The sequence below is a fragment of the Gopherus flavomarginatus genome, chromosome 3, assembly GCF_025201925.1.
Source record: "Gopherus flavomarginatus isolate rGopFla2 chromosome 3, rGopFla2.mat.asm, whole genome shotgun sequence".
Lineage (NCBI taxonomy): Eukaryota > Metazoa > Chordata > Testudines > Testudinidae > Gopherus > Gopherus flavomarginatus.
In genome coordinates, this window is record NC_066619.1 from 162,196,811 (window position 1) to 162,215,649 (window position 18,839).

The window sequence follows — 18,839 nt, forward strand, 5'->3', positions numbered from 1 at the left end:
TGGAAGGCGTTACAGACCTTTGTAAAACTGATCTCTCTAACAGTAACATCCCAGTTTGCTTGGAGCTGCTTTATATCTTTCTCACTCCGGTGTGGTCCAAAGAGCTGGATTTCTTGGCTGTGATTTTTACTGAAAACAGAATATTAAATGGTTTAAAAAAAACAACCCCAAACCAACACTTCCCTCCCAGGCATCCCCAATCCAGGTCAAGGCTATTGCTGCCCTGCGAGGTAGAGATGTGATTCCCCTGCTCACACATTCATACCCATGCTAGCTCTGACTGAGGTAGATGAATAGCAGCCTATCCACAGTAACTCAGGTAGCCGCCACGGAGACATTTGAACTTTTTAGCAGATAATGGTTTAAAGCTCTGACACACTAAAATAGGAAGACAACAAAAATCTGTATCACAATACGCTTCAGAACACAAGGACGTATTCAAAAGTTTAAAAAAAACAAAAACAGGAGAAAAGGATGAAGTTGTGTGTGCACTGTAGATGGTGTGGCCCAGTTATTAAATGTAAATATTTATAGGCCAATAGTTCTAAGTCTGCAACAGTAAACTGTTTATTGAAATGAAAAGTTTTATTTGGAGAGTAGAGGTATATTGTTTTCTTAAACTCAGAGGTGGTGGTGTGTTTTGAGTTTGGTTTTGGTTCTGCAGCAAACCACATTGAATTTCATTCATCAAAGCTTTCATCTACTGAATACTTTTCCCCCCAGTCTTTCCGGCCACCAAAATAACCCCCCATAGTTACCCAGAAAAATTATGAATTGATTTTTCCACTGATTTTTTACCTGTTTTTGTTGCTGTAGTAATAAACACGGATACATTCCCAAAAACAAATTAAATAAAATAAAAACAGAAAACAAAGAGCCGCACTCATTTTGTAAAGTAGGGAGTGGCCCAAATAAAAAAAAAAAGTTGGTGGGTGACTTGGAAATGGTTGCGTTCCCTTCTCCTATGGCAATTCCTTTGGTCCTACAACTTATTTTTCAATTTGTTATTTATGGAGGATGGGGTTTCAGAAGTGCCTAACTCACTTAGGAGCACAAGTCCCACTGACTTTCAGTGGGACTTGTGCTCCTCTGTGACTGCAGCATTTTTGAAAATCCCATCGAGAATCAGAGACTAAAATTTAAAAATCACACACTTGTGTGGCTTAGTAACCACTTGGGTCACTTTTATTCAGCTGGATGCAAATCTTTCTTCACACAGATCTTATGGATTAGTTGTGTTGCTGTTTCACATAACGGCACCCTGATCTTGCTTGGGTCTTCTGTGCAAAGGTACTATAGGGCAACATAATAAGAGACAGGCTGTACAGAGTTTTCAGTCCAAATTCACAAAATAGGCAATGGTGGGAGGGAAAACGGAGACACAAAGAGGTCAAGTGATTTGCCCTAGGTCATATTAGTGTCTGCATTCGGAATAGAATCCAGCTGTCCTGAATCCAAGTATGGTACTCTGTCCACTAGATCATGCTGCTTCCCGTAAAGATTTTGCCAAGGCTGCAGCATGGGATTGGGAGGATGGGATAGGAAGCCCTTGGACTGATCCCAAGTTCACCTCTCCAGCATAACCACAGAGCCATTGCTCCTACTGCTGATTATCTCAAATATTTAATTGCTTTTGAAAACGTTACCCAAACCACATGCTCTCTGAGAGCATTTCAGTGTCATTTGTAAGTCATTGTGTCGCTCATGCTATGGTTCAAAGCAGTGCCTTGGGTCGCACCTCTCCAGAGTTTAGTGCTAACTACGTGAAAAGTAGCTAGGGATGCTCAGGAGCGCAGTACTCGAAAAGAAAGGAAAGCGTCTTCCCATCTCAGATTCCTAGTTTCTTTATACACATACAAGAGTCTGAATGGTGAGAGTGGTTTTAAAACTCCTGAAGGCTCCCAGCCTGCTGCTCCATTGGCTGCAGGAGGCCTGCCTGCAAGGTCAGGGCCCAAGTTACTAAGCTTAACTTGTGAGTAAGGGTGATAGGAACTGGGTATTCCGGCTGCCCTTCCCCGGATTTTTATGGCTAGACATTGAAATGACCTGGCTTATTGTCCTACTTTCTGTTAGCAAACTGTGAATCCATAAATAAGGCTTCGCTTTCATAAAATATCGGTTGGAAGGGACGTCAGGAGGTCATCATGTCCAACCCCCTGCTCAAAGTGAGGAATGGGTATACTCGCTGGCGTCCCAGGCTGCTAGTGGGGGAGGGACTGTGTAACAAGTTTGCATCTGCTTCCGATCTTAGCACCTGCATGTGTGTAGTTGGAGGGCAGCGTGAAAAGTAGCTGGGGAAGTCTGGTGTTGAGCGTTGCTGGAAAGGGCTGCCAGTGCTGTTACTTTACTGCACTCTCCATTGATTTAGGCTTTGGGGCCCAATATGTACTCAAACTCCTGTTAGCTTATTGGCACAACCTGGCTGTGGCTGAAGCAGTGCAATTAGTGTGTGATCCCAGGTATGCCAGTGGGTTTGTGGCTGGCTGTGTTACACCCAGAAGTGGGTAGGGTCCCCTAGGAGGCCGTTGAACCCAAGCTGGCCAGAGGATAGACACAGATTTATTGTGTCTTCCAGGCAGCCTCGGCTGGAAGGGCAGCTGCCAAGCCCCACCTGGAATGTGGAAAGGTTTACATTGCCCTACCACATGGCTTTGCTGTCTCAGAGAACAGGGAAAACGTTCGGCGGTCCTGAGCCTTCTGAAGTCAGTGGGGAAAAACTCGGTGACTTCAGTGGGGTAGGATCAGGCCCCAAGCAGTTTGCATCTCTAAGGGGAGATTCCCATTCCCCCTTCTTATCGCCCCGTGGGAGCTTTTTGCAGTTGCTGCATGAAAAATCTCCAGTAGCGTTTTGGGATCGTGCCATCCTGTCGTCACGTCCAAGATGGTTCCTTCCCTTGGTGACGTCTGCTCTTTAGCAAAATTCTGGATGGGACTTTCAACAGCGCTGCACATCAGCCTAACTCTGCTCCCACTGAATCAATGGAAGTTTCACCAGCAACTTCAGTGCGAGCAGAGTTAGACCAGCACTGAGCACTTCTGAATGTCCCACTTTCTGTCCCTTTCCTAATTCCAGCTGACTAGTGCTTTCTCCTGCCCCACATCTGTGCATCCATCAATTAGATGGTCACTTTATAACGCCTCCTTCTGTCAATGTCCTTAAACATCAGACGGTAGGATGTCTGTGTGTTCAGGTAGCTCCTCCTGGATGAGTGTCCCACACTCTCAGAGAGCAGCTCTGGAGATGCAATAGGGCTCAGAAAGTGGTTAGTTAAGAGGTGGGGTGTATTGTCACCTCAGGAAGGCACGTGGCTGTAATACAAAAATCATACAGGAACAGCAGGTAAAATCCCAATCTGACAGGCTGAACTCTGGTCCTCCCTCCAGTCTGGGGTTTCAGACCCACTGGGGCTAGGCTGTCAGAGTAGAACTTGTAGAGATTTCTTCTTTTCTGCTAACTGCCTTCTCCCTGATTCGACCACTTGTGCAGAATAGGCAGAGCAGAGCAGTTAGAAGTGGAAGAGCCCCATTGAAAGGACCCTCTGGAAAGACAGGGTATATTTCCTCCTCTTTGTGCTCTTCTATTCCGTCCCCCCCGCCCCGAGAGTTACCAGTTTAATGTCTGACACATCTCCAACTTCACATGATGACTTTTTATTGGAGTAGATGTAAATATGCTCCCAAGACTTAATTTGTAAGTTTCGACTGAGTCACCCATGGGTGTAGAAGCTCTTTCTCCTTTGGCATGGGTTCCTTAGAGTCCAATCTCACCTTGGCTGCCCAGCGTGACCCACAGCTCGTGCGGCTGCCGAAAGGGGCATGTCGCTTCAACAGCAGTTGCTTTTGCCTGGAAGTGTCAGAACAGGTTGAGGGGCACTAGGCAAGGGTTCTTGCTGGGTGTATGGTGTTGGCACCAGGGGGCTATGACCCCGAATGGGTCTTCAATGACTCCCAGTGGAGTAGATTACTGAAAGGTCCACAGTAATTAATTTGCATACACTGCAGTTTATTCGCGAAGGAATTACACAATCGGTAAAGGGTTGCATTAAGCACATACCTCCAATGTTAGACATTAAAGAACTATACAGTTAGAGTGATACATTCCTCTTAGCAAGCCTCTCTTTCACAAACTTACACAAACAGGCCTGTGCTAGCCTCACACAGTTCCTGCTTGGCAAACAGAGAAGGTGGTTACCAAATTCTGTGGATGACTTCTTCTCTCCAGGTCTGGTCTCCTCAGCCCTCTGGTCTGTCTTGGATTCCCTCGAGGCCAGGCCTTGGCTGCCTGGAGACCCCTCTGGCTCACAGTCCTACATGAGCCCACAAAGCATAGTTTGGGCTACTCTGTCTAGCAGCGTTGCTTCTTTAAGCGTCAATTAAGAAATTCTCCAACAGTAATTTAATTTGCTTGATTTTTATATTCTTTTTCCTCAAAGGAGTCACATGTCTTAAAAGCATCCACAATGGGCGTGTGGCTACTAATTTTTACCTAATTAATACTTTAGGAGGAGACTGCAAAGTGTAGCCAACTGAACATTAACCCACATTCACTCCCTTATCAATCATTCACTTCAGCCCCCTGTGTGATGGCCTTCAACAGGGTCGAGATGCCCGGTCAGCCCATGCTCCACTCAGAATGTTCTGCATATGTTGTTTGCTTTCAAGTGGACATATTTGGTGACCCAAAGATCAGTACTGATCATACCTACAGTATGGAGCCAGTCAGTTTCACCTCTGCCATCTGCCTGATGCTAAGAGAGAGATTTTGCTCCCCGAATCCTTGTTGTTCGTTCAGTACGGCCACACCATTTGGGCACCATCCCAACATATGGTATGCTGTGTTATTATTCATGCCGCACCAGACGTGTGCTAAGCCATTTAAAAGATACAGGCTCTGTTTATTCAAGTTTTTTTCCTTGTACCTGGAGGTATGGTACCAGCAGCTCCATTTGGCATTGTGGGTCCTTGGTCTTCATGTCCTACAAGGGCCCACTTTTTCAGATGGGCCATGTCTCAGTGAACCTATAACGTTAAGATGGGGGTTGGGGTGGAGTGGAGAAGGAAGCTTGCACCTTTCCTCTAGCAACAGGAAGCAAAGAAAACCATGCTTCCCTTACCACCATTGCCTGTAGAGCTGCAGATCGACAAAGCATCAGTGTGTCAGTTTGCATTGTGTAGGCTATCAATGCAGCTTGGGGGCTTGACAGGTAATTAAGCTTTACTTCAAAAAAAAAAAAAAAGATTCTGGAGAGTTGTAGGAATATCCACAGAATGATACATATCCCCTGGATTTCTCTGTCCCTGACGGCCTGTACTCTGCAAATTGAACTGCACTTATTCTAAATTCCAGTACAGGGTTAGCTGTGTCCGGAAATCTCAGTGCTCGCTCCAGAGCCCTGCTAACAGATGTGTATCTTGAGTGGAAAGGCTGTGTGGATGCTTGGTCCCCGCTTAACCTCTTGCAGCTGGATGAGGAGTTAGCTGTGCCAGGGCTGCTTCATTTAGACTGTGGGAGGAGCGTGAACGGGAGTCGTTGCACTCACTGGAAGCAGCCCCGGGAGGGAGCAGGTCCCAGATGGAAAGCAGTGCCTGGGGGAAGGCAGGGTTGGTGACTGTACGAACTGGGTGAGTAGTGGGGTAAGTTGGGGAGCCGCTTGGCAGGATGGCAGCAGTGGCACAATTGGGAGGGTTGTTGGTTTGCAGCTGTGCTCCCCTCTCTCCCGTCAGTTTCCTTTCTTGTTTGCAGAAAGACAAACTGAAACAGGAAAGAGAGGAAATAAAGGCGGTTTAAGCGCCAGTGACCTGCTGGGCTTGGTGCTCCCACCCATGCAGCCTGAGAGAAGAGGCTTTTCACGAGGAAGCTAAAGGGAATGTGGAAGATTCTTCCCCCTGCCTACACAGGAAATGTCAGCGCAGCTCAGAGCTGCAGGAGTGCACTTCCTTAGGCCTGTGGCAGATCTGCTCTCTGCTCTCCTGGTTTGTATCTGCCCTGCCTCCAAGCCTTCTGGTGTCTCCTCTGCACTGCAAAATAGAACTCCACAGTGCACAGGCAATAACGCATGGTCCCCCTGTAGACTCTCCATTCTGTGCTCTCTGCAACAGAAACGCAGCGGTTCTGCTTTTAGGAGTCAGTTGTCAAATCAGAGGATGCTCCTATCTTACGGTCTTGTCCTGCGTGACTTTTCCGGGGTAGGAAAACCTTAGCAGAGCAGCACAAACCATTTTGGGACCACTAAACTTGTTAAGAATCAGAGATTGCAGATGGAAAAGTATCTTAAAGTGGTCAGAAACATCTCTTCTGCAACCACAGAAAAAGTTAACCTCCCTTCAGGAAACAGTCCAACCCCTTTACCCCTGTAAGGACACCTGCAGGTCATCATTCACAATCACAACACACTTTTACTTGAGTGACTTTTGTGTAAAACTTGCCCCTCCCATAATTTATTGATTGTTCAATTTTGGCATCATTTGTCCCCTTTACCCTAGCTCCCCCCCGCCCAAAGTGTATAAACTCCTATTAAAGTTCATTTTGTTTTTCCAGTGAGACAATAAAGAAAATCGTGCTGCGAGTTTTAACTCTTAGCTAAGGGAGCAATAGGACAGATTCTAGCAAGTTAGGGGAAAATTGTAATCCACCTGGCACTTGCTTGTTGCTGTTTTTCTTCTGGCAAGACATGAAATGTCCCAGAGGCCTGGTAATTACTCCAACAACTGGAACCTCGGATGTAAACCGGCATTCTACAGTTCCTCAGTTCCACTCAAACCACGAACAAAGTACTTTTTCTCGTCAAGATAATCAGTTGGCTCACTCCAGCCGCTCCCTTCTAAATAAGGTCTCTTTTTGGAAACCAAAAAAGCTCAGACCAATTCAAGGTTCGCAGCAGCATCTGAGAGGATCTGGCATTCCCTCCTTTTCGGTAACGCACAGTGCGGCTGTGAAAGGCTGCTCTGTCTTATCTCTTGGCTTACCCTTTAAACCACCTGTCTAAGGGAGGGAAGCTTACAAACACTCGTCTCTACTCTTTTTAGAATGCCTTTTGAATGTTGTGCAAAGAAAGAAAACTAAATTATTCTGTTCGTTTCTTTAGTGTAATATCATTACAGCTTCCTGGCCTTACTCCTGCACTGATGCTGGGGAGCATATTTCTATGCTTTGCCGCTGCTTTTCCACTGAACAACCACTATTGAATTACTGAATTGCTTAGCCTTGAACTTCACAATGTTTTTACTATGTTTACAGGAGAAGACTGGAGTTTTCCTGAACTGTGCATTGATGCCTATGTTTTAGCTCGGATATTTTTATGACTCATTTGTACTTTAGCCCTATGGCAATGGCAGAATGTCCAGCATTTTGATATTTTCTCCAAACAGCCTGAATATATTCACAAGAACTACAGCAAGAATCCCGCCCCCCTCCCTTTTTTTTTAACTAAATGGTTCCAGAGACAGCAAGCTGCTTTCATACTGTATCTATCTGGGAGCTGTGAAATCACTGCCTCATTGCACATCCTACACTTCCTCAAACTACCACTTTCTTCTCTTATGTACCTTGCTAAAGCAACAATTTGGTTGGAGTGCGCTTTCTCGTGAATTTAGCTAACCGAACGATCCATGAACCGGGTCAGAGTAAACGCCAGTCCACACCAGGGAACTGTCTCATATTACTTGGAGTGTGTGTAAATGACATCAGTCTATCTCAAGGCTGAGGGTTACTTAAGTCATTAAGTCATCAAAATGTCAGTAACTGTCTGAAATGCTGCTTTCAATCCCCCTGCTCTCTTCGTAGTAGGATATTCTTGAGCAGTATTTGTGAAAGTGATCTGGATTGCACTGGGGGGAGGGAAGCAGCTCTAAGAGAAATGGTCATAGAAATGCAGGGCTGGAGGGGACCTTGAGAAGTCAAGTCCAGCCCCCTATGCTGAGGCAGAACCAAGGAAACCTAGACCATCCCTGACAGGTTTGTCTAACCTGTGCCAGAGCTAAGACCCACTCCCCTGCCATGGAACATTATTTTCTTTGTTGTCAAAATACAGCAGACCAATGGTCCTTCAGCTTGGGTACCTAGGCGCCCACAATGATAAATACCAAATACTGTGGAGAAGATGTTCAGTAATCACCATAACACACCCTCCTGGGCAATGACTTGACTGAAGTACATGGACAAAGGCTCGTTGGTTTTTTTTTTTTAAGCGGTAGATGATGATAGTGTTGATGTCTGATCCCTTTAATCTACATGTCCATCCAGCCCTCAAAGCAGATAAACCCTGGTTGAGCTAGAGAGTAGTTTGTTAATCTGTGATCAAGTGGAGAAGGAGGTGGGTGCAGAGATGGAATCCTGAATTTACTTAGTGTGTTACTCTCTTTTTCCCACTGATCCTTCTATTCAATAAGAGCATAGCTTTCAGCTCCCTGGCCAGTGCTGATCATCCATGCACTATAAAGGGCCAGTAACCCTGTTGTCCAAGAGAGTGTGAGCTGCCATAGGAAAGGATGCTGAGAGATCAGCCATAGCAGCACACCCCGGTCTGCAGGGGTGGGATTCCTCCTTCGAATATAAGTGGACTTTTGAGTTGGTGTTGTGTGTCGTTTCCTGTCTGAAAAATGGGCTGTCTGTCATCCAGAGCTGTAACAGGTTGATTTCAGCTGTCGCAGTTCTCCAGGCAGACTTAACAGGAATGGCATCTTCGCTGAAGGTCTGGCGGAGCTACGTGTGCTAGCACATACAGGCTGGAAATTGGTGAATAATTCAAGCACCCATTAATAATACTAGTGGCTGACTTCAACTCTGTGTTGATTAAGCTGTATGCGGTGACTGTTTATTCCCAAACTGCAGAGCAGTATTCATTTGGAGCAAACAACAGGGCCAAAGCAGAGATACGAAGGCCCCAAGTGTCTGCTTTGCAGGGAATTCCTGATAGTTTTCATATCAAGGCAGTATGAGAAGAGACCCTCATTTTCAGGTGTTCCAAGTGGGGCCAGTATGTCAGGCTACAGTTAGTTTTACTCCCAAGAATGTGACAACTGGTCGAAATGGCAATAACCATCCTTGTACACCAATATAGATGGGTTGATTGGCAAGACGATTGTTTAGATGGAAAGTAGTTGGTTCTGCCTTGTTTTCACTAAAAATTAGTCTTCATTGTTGGAAATAAGTGGTCAAAATACCATGTTTTGGCTAAGATTCCCTTCAGTGCTGTGGAAATCATTTCCAGTGTCTGCAATACAAATGTCATCAGCATACGCATACTTCTGGGCCTGCATTTCAGGCAGGTTGCATGAATATATAGCGAACAAAAAGGGAGCCAAAACTGGCCTTTGTGGAAGGCCATTGCAGAGACTTTTTAAGTGACTGATTTTTTTCCCAACTTGCAGAATGAATCTTCAGTTACTAATAATTTCTCAAATGAGCCGCACCATTGGCCAAGAAAGAATAACTTACAGGAGCTTGACAATCAGCCCAGTGTGCCACACAGTGTCCTAGGCTGCCATCAGGTAAAGACTACACCACCTTTCTTTCCTGACTCAAATGCATTTTCTGTGTCTTGAGTCAGACAACGTACCTAATCTTGCATGTGTTGTCCCCACTGAATCCAGCCTGAATGCAAGGCAGCTGAGGGCTTGTCTGCACTATCACACGGAGTTGATCTAAGATACGCAACTTCAGCTACATGAATAGCGTAGCTGAAGTTGACGTACTTAGATCTGTTTACCACGGTGTCTTCACTGCGGGAAGTCGACAGCTGATGCTTTCCTGTCAACTCCGCTTGCGCTTCTCCTTCTGGTGGAGTACTGGAGTTGACAAGAGACTGCTATAAATTGATCGCTGCTGGCTGATCCGACAGGTAGTGTAGACAAGTCCTGAGATCAACTACCTTATTATTCCACATCAGGATTAGTCTATCAGTTTATAGGTAACACACAGCAGAGAAATTGGTCAGTTGCTCTTTGGGTTTATCAGTGATTTCCCTGGCTTGGGAACAGCTATGACCTCTGCTCTGCACTAGACTTTGGGATTGTGCTAAGTAGAACAATTCAGAAATCAAAGCAGCCTACTTTTGATGATTGGATGACCTTGTGGATGTCACCAGGAGCCTTGGTAGTCTGCAGTTGATGTGTGATCTTGTTTTGATCAGTGAAAGGAGTCATCAGGTTTGTTTCCACACGTAGAGCAGCTATCTCTCCACAACCATCATTTGAACTGCATGGCTGAAAACTTTTGTCTTGATTAGGATGTCTTCCATTGACCACCAGCTGAAATGCAGTGGAGTTTGCTGTGACTGGGTGTTCCTTCTTGCCCAAACTGGAATATCCACTCAGTCTCTGAATAGTTTGCCAAGTTTTGTGATCACAATGTGTGAAGACAGTTTTTTTCCCATTGTTCTTGTCTGTACTTTTGTTGAAAACCTCTTGTTCATTCATGGCAGATTTAAATTCCTGATATAGTCTAGTTGCATCAGATGACCAATCAGAAAAGAATTGTTGATGAAATCCCAAGCTTTGTATTTCTTTGTAGCGGCTAGAACTTTATCGCCATAAGCTTGGTATTCAGCACTGATATTGTTCTCAATATCTGATTCTGAGTCTTTGCCCACAAGAGACTCCAATTCAGATTGGAACAGGTCCTACCTTGCCTTCCAAAAATTCCATCAAGGCTTCTGGAATTTTTATGCCTGTTTTGATCAGGCATGGCCAATGCTGGGATCAGCAGTGTCAGTCTCCTCACCAGGTCCAAATGATGTTATCGAATGGCAGGCTAATGACTAATATTGGGGATTGTTGTGGGAGGGGAGATGAAACGGTCTGTTCTACTACCACTCTGTTAGATATGTGGGCAGAAACAGAAGGTTTATATAACACGCAGTGTACTCCTGAAATGAGTTGATTCTGTTATGGTAGTGTCCAGTGACCCCAGTCAAGATAGGTGGCCCTGTTGTTCCAAGTACTGTACAATCGTATTGGAAGATATGTTCCAAAGAGCATGCAATCTAAAGGCCTTCACTTGTAGTGCTGTTCAGAAGAACAAATGCCATGTCAGTTATTTGGGGGATAACAAGAGCCTTGTTGTCTCCTAGGATGGGCTTGGGAGAGAAGATAAAGGAATGAAGAAAAACTGATTAGAGAGACTAAAACATGCTTGCAATAAAATTGAACTTAACCTTCTCTCCCCTTTTTAGGCTAATAAGTCCACTGGCATTTAATCAGCCAAGGAAATCGTTATTAGTTTGTAAACACAGGGAGTGTCCTAAAGTTGTGTTGGTATTTACAGCACCGTTAGTGTGAATGTTGATTTGCAGATGTTAGAAATAACAAACTGAGGAGCTAACAATTATACTTGTAGATAACACAGTGGTAGAGACCGCAATTGATCAGATGATGTGGATGGTGCTGATAGACCATGGACAGGTGATCAGAGTGTGATGAAGAGAGCGAGTTCTTGGTAGGTTTTTCCCTTTGAGCCCTTTTGATGACAATTAATTGAACTGTTGTGTTACCTGCTCCAGTCTTAGGGCTGGTCTACACTGGGGGGTGGGGGGGAAATCGATCTAAGATACACAACTTCAGCTACGCTGTTTGTGTAGTTGAAGTTGAAGTATCTTAGTTCGACTTACGTGGCCATCCTCACAGTAGTGAGTCAACTGCCACAGCTCTCCCGTCGACACTGCTTACTCCTCCTGCCAAGGTGGAGTATGGGCATCGATTCGCGGATTGATTTATCACGTCTAGATGAGACGCAATAAATCAGTCCCTGATATATCGATTACTACTCGCTGATCTGGCGGGTACTATAGACGTACCCTTACAGGCGCCAATTCAGCCTTATTCTGAAAACATTTAGTTTTAAATTTAATTCTGAATTGCCTGACTCGCCAGCGTTGTTTTTAGTAACTACCCATTTGAGTTTTGGCTTTATTAACGAAACAGCAATCAGGGAACATAAATAAATAAGCTCAAACTTCCCCAGACTTGGCTGCTCCCAGGATTCTCTCAAGCTGCTAAGCCTACATTGTAAATGACCCTCGCTTCCCCCCCCACCCCGAGCCAGTCCCCATCTCCCTTGTATCCACAGGTAATGAGCCACCTGCCTCAGTGAGTCAGTCAAACCTTTCCCACAAGCAACCAGAGTAGAATGTTTCAGGCAAAGCCTGTTACGCTCCTTCATGACCCTAGTCTCTTATAGGGTTTCCAACTTCCTAATCGCACAGAACAGAACATTCTTGCGCCACCTCGGTCCCGTCCTTCCCTGATGCCCCGCCCCTTCTGAGAGGCCCAACCTCCACTCACTCCATCCCTCCCCCCCTCCATCATTCACTCTCCTCCACCCTTGGTCACTTTCACCGGGCTGAGTCAGTGGGTTGGAGGGTGGGAGGACTCTGGCTGGGAGTGCAGGCTTTGGGGTGGGGCTGGGGATGAGGGGTTTGGGGTGGAGGAGGGTGCTCAGGGCTGGGACAATGGCTTGGGGTGCAAGCTCCAGGAGGGATTTGGGTCCAGGAGGGGACTCTGGGCTGGGGCAGGGGCTTGTGATACAGGAGGAGGTGAGCGGTGTGGGCTCTGTAAGGGAGTTTGGGTGCTGGAGGAGGCTCAGGGCTGGGGCAGGGAGTTAGGGTGTGGGAGAGGGTTCAGGGTGCGGGCTCCAGCTGGGCAGCGCTTACCTCAGGCTGCTCTCAGAAGTGTCCAGCATGTCAAGCTCCTAGGTGGAGGGGCCAGAGGGATCTGCAGTTCCTGGCCAATGAGAGCTGCGGAGCCACTGCTCAGGGCAGGGACAGCACACGGAGCCTCCCTGACTGCACCTGCACCTAGTAGCTGGACATCCTGGCTGCTGCTGGGAGCCATGAGGAGCCAAGGCAGGCAGGGAGCCTCTCTTCCTTAGCCCCACTGCGCCGCCGACTGGACTTTTAGTCAAAAACTAGTCACCTGGCAACCCTAGTCGCTTAACCGAGCGGTGTTTTTTTCTGTTGTCAGCTAGGGATTCTGCTGCTTACTGCCTTGATAACCTAGTTCCCATCTCCCCGGTCTTCTTCTTGGCTATAAAAAAATCTTGATATTTGAATTATCCACCTCTTTCTGGAACAAAATCCACAGATCCTGAATCACTGTGGTTGACTTCATCCACGCTGCTGTGAGTCAGACCAGCAGAGCCACCTCCATGTTCTGCACTGCAAAGGTTACTTTTCTAATTGGCTGAGTCAAGGTGTGTGGTTGCTGTCAGCCTTAAAATAGAGTGACTTCATATGTGCATGGGTGAGGGGAGGTGGCATCCTCCAAAACGTGCTGGGGGGAGAGTGACATGTATGGGGACTCGTCCAACCAGGTACTTTGAAAATGGGATTTGATTTAAAAGTTAGTGTGTGTTATGGAGACACCATAACCCTCTGCTTCCCAGCCTGTTTTGTTGGAGTCCCTGACCCCCACCCCCTTTTTTTTATTGTGTATTTTTTATTGTGTTGCTGTGCAGTCATGTGCTGTTATTTCTGCAGGACCTCTGGGGAGTGAATGACGTCTGATCGTGTAATTAAATATGGTCATAATGCTTATGTGCAAGGAGGCAAAATGAGTTGCACTGGCCAACTTCGGCATTTCCTGCCTTTTGAGCGCTTCGAGTTGCAACCTTAATACTCTCTTGGTGTGGGGTGTGGGCGTTGTATGGGACCATACATGCCCTGTGTACCACTGGCTGTCAGGTATACCATGAGCAGTACTCATCGCCCTCAGGCAGTAAGCTGGTCATTTCACCTAAGATACAGTGTAAAGCTGCTACTGCCAAGCCTTGGAGGAGGTGTGGTGTCTCAGCTGGGAGGTCACACCCCTGTGGCGGAAAAGCCTGCACCTTGTCTGTACTGCAGCTTCCACCAGTTATCACCATCAGTGGAGAATTCTGGATCCGAATTTTGCCAGTGCAGCTTCAGTACATAATATTTGTTACATTTAGATGGCATGAGCTTGGGGTAACTTTGTTCTATATCTGTGCAGTACTAGGCTTGCTTATGGTGCTATACGTACTATATGTATAATAAATCACCTGTCTTGCAAATACCAAAGGGAGCCTCTTGTGTCTGCCAAGGGGACACATCCTGACTAGGAAATGTGTTGGAAAAGGAAGGCCTGATTAATGGTGCAGTGGTTTTATCTTGCATGTAGACTATCAGGGTGGATTTGATCTAAATCAAATTGATTTTAAATCATGATTTAAATCACTAGTCAGGAAGACTTGATTTAATCATGGATTTCTACATCAAAGTGCATTCTTGTTGGTTGTTATAACCTTAGTACATATTCTTCATAACTCAGAGATAGATGTAGGTTTCATTTTTAGAAGGTACTCACTATACATTTTTAAGTGATTTATTTTGAAAACTTTTCAGATTAGGTTTACAGCTATATCAGAAAATGAATGATTGATTGGTTATTTCATTTACCAAAGGTAATTGAAGCAGATATTTATGAAGTCATTGGGAGATGAACTATCTCCAGTTCAACAGGTTAATCATTAATATGAGGATTTTCTTGCCATGATGTGTTAGGAAGAGAACATCACCAGACAGACGTTTAAATTGTTTTATTTAACTAAAACAACGACATTATGTATTCTGGATTTTTTTCTTCAACAGCAAACTATAACATTTTAACAAAACAAGTGTGAATTTTTGAATTTAAACATTCAATTTTTTTTATATCAGATTTGTTTTTGTTAAAATTGTTTTTAACTAAAATAGTTAAATGAGATATTAAAAACAAAAATTAAATCGACTATGTCAGCCAGGTCAACATGAGAAACTAAATATTTTGTACTTCTAATAAGCCCTTGCTTCCAAGGATCTCGCAGTGTGTTACAAATAAGCTTCACACGACCTTGGGGAGTAGATGTTATCCCTGTTTAATAGATGGGGCGAGTGGAGAGGGAACCAAGGCTCAGAGATTGAAGGTGGTATTTTCATTCCCATTCAGCTTGGGCCTATCTCTGCTCCCGTTGAAGCCAATGAGAAGGCTCCTTTTGTCCAAGGCTGCAGAGTCAAGAATAGAATGTAGGGGTCCCAATTACCAGAACTGGGTACTACTACTAGACTACTGTGAAGTCAAACTGTCTTGAAGACAGTGAGCCGCTTCACCATTATACTAACTCATCTGTGTTGCTCCACTGATGCAAAGGAGCTGTAAAGCTGGGATGTTATCAGCTGGGAATTCCACCTGTGCAGAGAGCATGGCTGCAGCATCTCTTCATTCCAGTTGCTAAAATTGCTCCTTGGGGCCACTGCCGGGAATAAATCAGAGCAGACTTGGGGCTGCTCTAAATGTACACTGGAAGCCAAGCGACCTTTACCTCTAGCTCTCTTGGGACAGACTTGCACCAAGTACAGCATGACAGAATCCAATTTGTATTCAGAAAAATCTGAGGATGACCCTAAAATAAATCAAACTTTGTTGCCTTCTCCTAGGAAAAGTGGGTGAGTGGGAGCTGGTGATGAAAGTGGCCCTGTGGACTGAAGAGCTACATTTCAAAACTCTCTCAGAGATTGCCAGCCCGCACGTTGGCTCCGAACATGGATGCTGCAGTGGGGCGTGGCTGTTCTCTGAAATGAAGGGTTGTGACTGGGTGTGTTTTCTATAAACACTTTCAGTTTGGAGTTACAGAGCTGTCAGATGAGGCTGACTCTTTAACGTAATTGGTTTGATATTTAAACACTTCCCATTCTCTAAGGATTCATACCATTTTACTTTGTGAGTTCCTGGGTGCATTAAACTATCTCAGCTTGGCCTATGATTCTCCAGCAAATATGGTAAAAACAAGATAATGGAGATAAAAAGCACTAGCTACACCCTTCTCTACATATTTTCAGTCCAGTAATGCCTGTTACTGACATCCAAGTATTGTTTGCCATTGCCTATGGGAACCTGTAAACGTGCATCAGACATTTAAACTGTCTGTCCTCTACACTCTGTGAGGGGGTGATGGAGGATGGGTTAGGGAAGTATTTGCCAGTTGCCTGTAACACTTTGTACTGTTTAACAGGGAAGCAGTAGATTCTTAAGCATAGTGCATTGCATGTAGTAGCGCTGTGTGTGTGGCTTAAACTTCAGTTCCAATCAGAAGAGAATGTAGCTAATACAGAGCCAGGGCCAGCTCCAGCTTTTTTGCCACCCCAAGCAGCGAAAACAAAATAAAGTGAAAAACGGTTGAGCTCCCACCGAAGTGCCGCCGAAGAAGAAGAGATGGCGTGAAGGACCCGCTGCCGAAGACCTGGACGTGCCGCCCCTTTCTATCGGCCGCCCCAGGCACCTGCTTCCTCTGCTGGTGCCTGGAGCCAGCCCTGTACAGAGCATTTGTGCTGTGCCTTTGGAGCTCTTGGCTATGAGCAGAGCATTATGTGCAGAGAACAGACGTGGGAAAGGCTGAGACTGTGGGTTTGTGATGAGTATATTGAATAGACCTTGCACAGCCTGTAATAGCAGATGGGTAAGTGCATCATAGCAAGCCCAATTAAGGTAACAGGAGAGGTGGGCTGCAATTTATAGTTAAGAAGTAACAAAGCCAGTTCCTCATGAATGCAAGGAATGTTTTTATTTGATATTTCTTCACTCTGTTTTCTTGTGAAGATTCCTTTCCAGGTGGGGATTTTAATTGGGGACTTCCAGATCCTAAAGCAGATATGCTACCTTTTGAGCTGAAAGATGATCTAACATCCTCTTTTAATTGTCTGACCACTAAAAGGAAGAGACTGCTAGAACTAGAACCAAAATCAGTCTTTCAGTGTATAAGGGAATGGCTACATTTGGAATTTCAAAGCGCTGCCCCGGCAGCGCTGCGGGAGCGCTGCCGCGGCAGTGCTTTGAAGTGTGAGTGTAGTCGGAGCGGCAGCGCTGGGAGAGAGCTCTCCCAGCGCTGCATGTAAACCACATCCCTTACGGGTGTAGCTTGCAGCGCTGGGAGCTGCGCTCCCAGCGCTGCTGCCCTGATTACACTGACGCTTTACAGCACTGTATCTTGCAGCGCTCAGGGGGGTGTTTTTTCACACCCCAGTTGCAGCGCTGTAAAGTGTGAGTGTAGCCAAGGCCTTACTGTGTGCTCATGAATGACCTATTCTTACCATCCATGGTACCCCCAGGCAGCAGCTAGTTGCTTGGAGCCTGCCTGTAAAAACAGTCCACCTAAATCATAGAATCATAGATTTTAAGGTCAGAAGGGACCATTATGATCCTCTAGTCTGACCTCCTGCACAATGCAGGCCACAGAATCTCACCCACTGACTCCTGTAACAAACCTGTGTCTGAGCGATTGAAGTCCTCAAATCATAGTTTAAAGACTTCAAGGTGCATAGAATCTTCCAGCAAGTGACCCGTGCCCCACGTTGCAAAGGAAGGTGAAAACCCCCCAGGGCTTCTGCCAATCTGTCCCGGAGGAAAATTCCTTCCTGACCCCAAATATGGTGATCAGCTAAACCCTGAGCATGTGGACAAGACTCACCAACCAGCACCCAGGAACGAATTCTCTGTAGTAACTCAGATCCCACCCCATCTAACATCCTGTCACAGACCATTGGGTATATTTACCGCTAGTAATCAAAGACGAATTAATTACCAAAATTAGGCTATCCCATTATACCATCCCCTCCATAAACGTGTCAAGCTTAGTCTTGAAGGCAGATATGTCTTTTGCCCCCACTGCTCCCCGTGGAAGGCACATAGCACAAAACAGGCCAGAGTGCTGCAGTTGGGCATGGAACTGCCCAAACCTTGGACTCGGTGTGTAACTTACATGGCTGCTCTTGACAACTGGGTCCTGAGCTACGTGTGTCTACCCTTACTGTTATGTGAGAAGGTGAAAATCTTAAAGTAGGTAGAAAAAGTTACAGAAACTAAGTTACTAAGTACTGATCACTATTTTCATAGAATTTAATCTTTCCTCCCTTCCTTCTCCTGCTGTAAGCAACCTGGTTTTCTTATGAAAATGAATCTTTTGCCTGCATGTGACAGAGCAAAGCTTTTTTGGTCCAGTCTGAAACCTCCATCTGTATGTAATTTTTGTCTAATTAAAAATCATTTTGATTTGATGGGAAAGTTTTGCTACCAAACACGTACCAGCTTATTGCAAGACAGGAATTTTCATTTAATTAAGCAAACACTGAAAAAAACACCCTTGTAATAAAAGTGCCGTGATTGCTGATGCTGCGATAACGTTAAAGCTATTTCAGATACATAGAATGACTTAGTAGTGAAAAATTAATTGCAGACAATATTCTTATGGCAGGGTGACTGACTTTTACTCCTCTGTAAAATCTCTTGATATACTCACTGTTTAATGCGGACATGAGAGAGAGTTATAATTTATAGTAATTTAATTGGGTTGATTGATTTGTGCCTGGTTCAGTCTTGGTACTATGTGATATTCTGACAGCTCAGCTTTGGTAAGCTGGGTACTGTCCCAGGAGATGAACAGGGAAGAGAGGTGAGCTGTGGAGCTAGCATTAGGAAGATGGGTGAAGGAGTGAGGAGTTTTGGAGGGACCTGCCAGGTCTCAGACAGGGACAGTCCAGTTCATGACTAACTGGCTTTATTAGCTCCCTAAATACTTAGCTGCAACATGCCCTGCACCTGTACCTTAATTACACTTGCTTTGATGCACATTACTCGCACACTGCATCAGGCTAGACTTTCAAGAATCTCAGCAGCCACGGGCTTGGCCAGACTTTCAAGAGAGCCCAGCACACTGAGTACGGAGCTCCCCTGAAAATTGGGTGATACCTGCCACAGAGGAAGCTGCTAGTTACTGAGCTCTTTGGAAACTCTGTGTCTCTCTGCTGCAGTGTGGGTGTTGGTCACAAATGCAGCATGCCTGTGAAACAGTGCAG

General features: G+C 45.5%; 1 protein-coding gene across 4 annotated transcripts in view; it reads left to right on the forward strand.

The window, feature by feature from the left end:
- The window catches only part of HERC3 (HECT and RLD domain containing E3 ubiquitin protein ligase 3), a 112,886-nt gene that overhangs the window by 19,607 nt on the left and 74,440 nt on the right, over positions 1 to 18,839 (forward strand). The window lies entirely within an intron of this gene.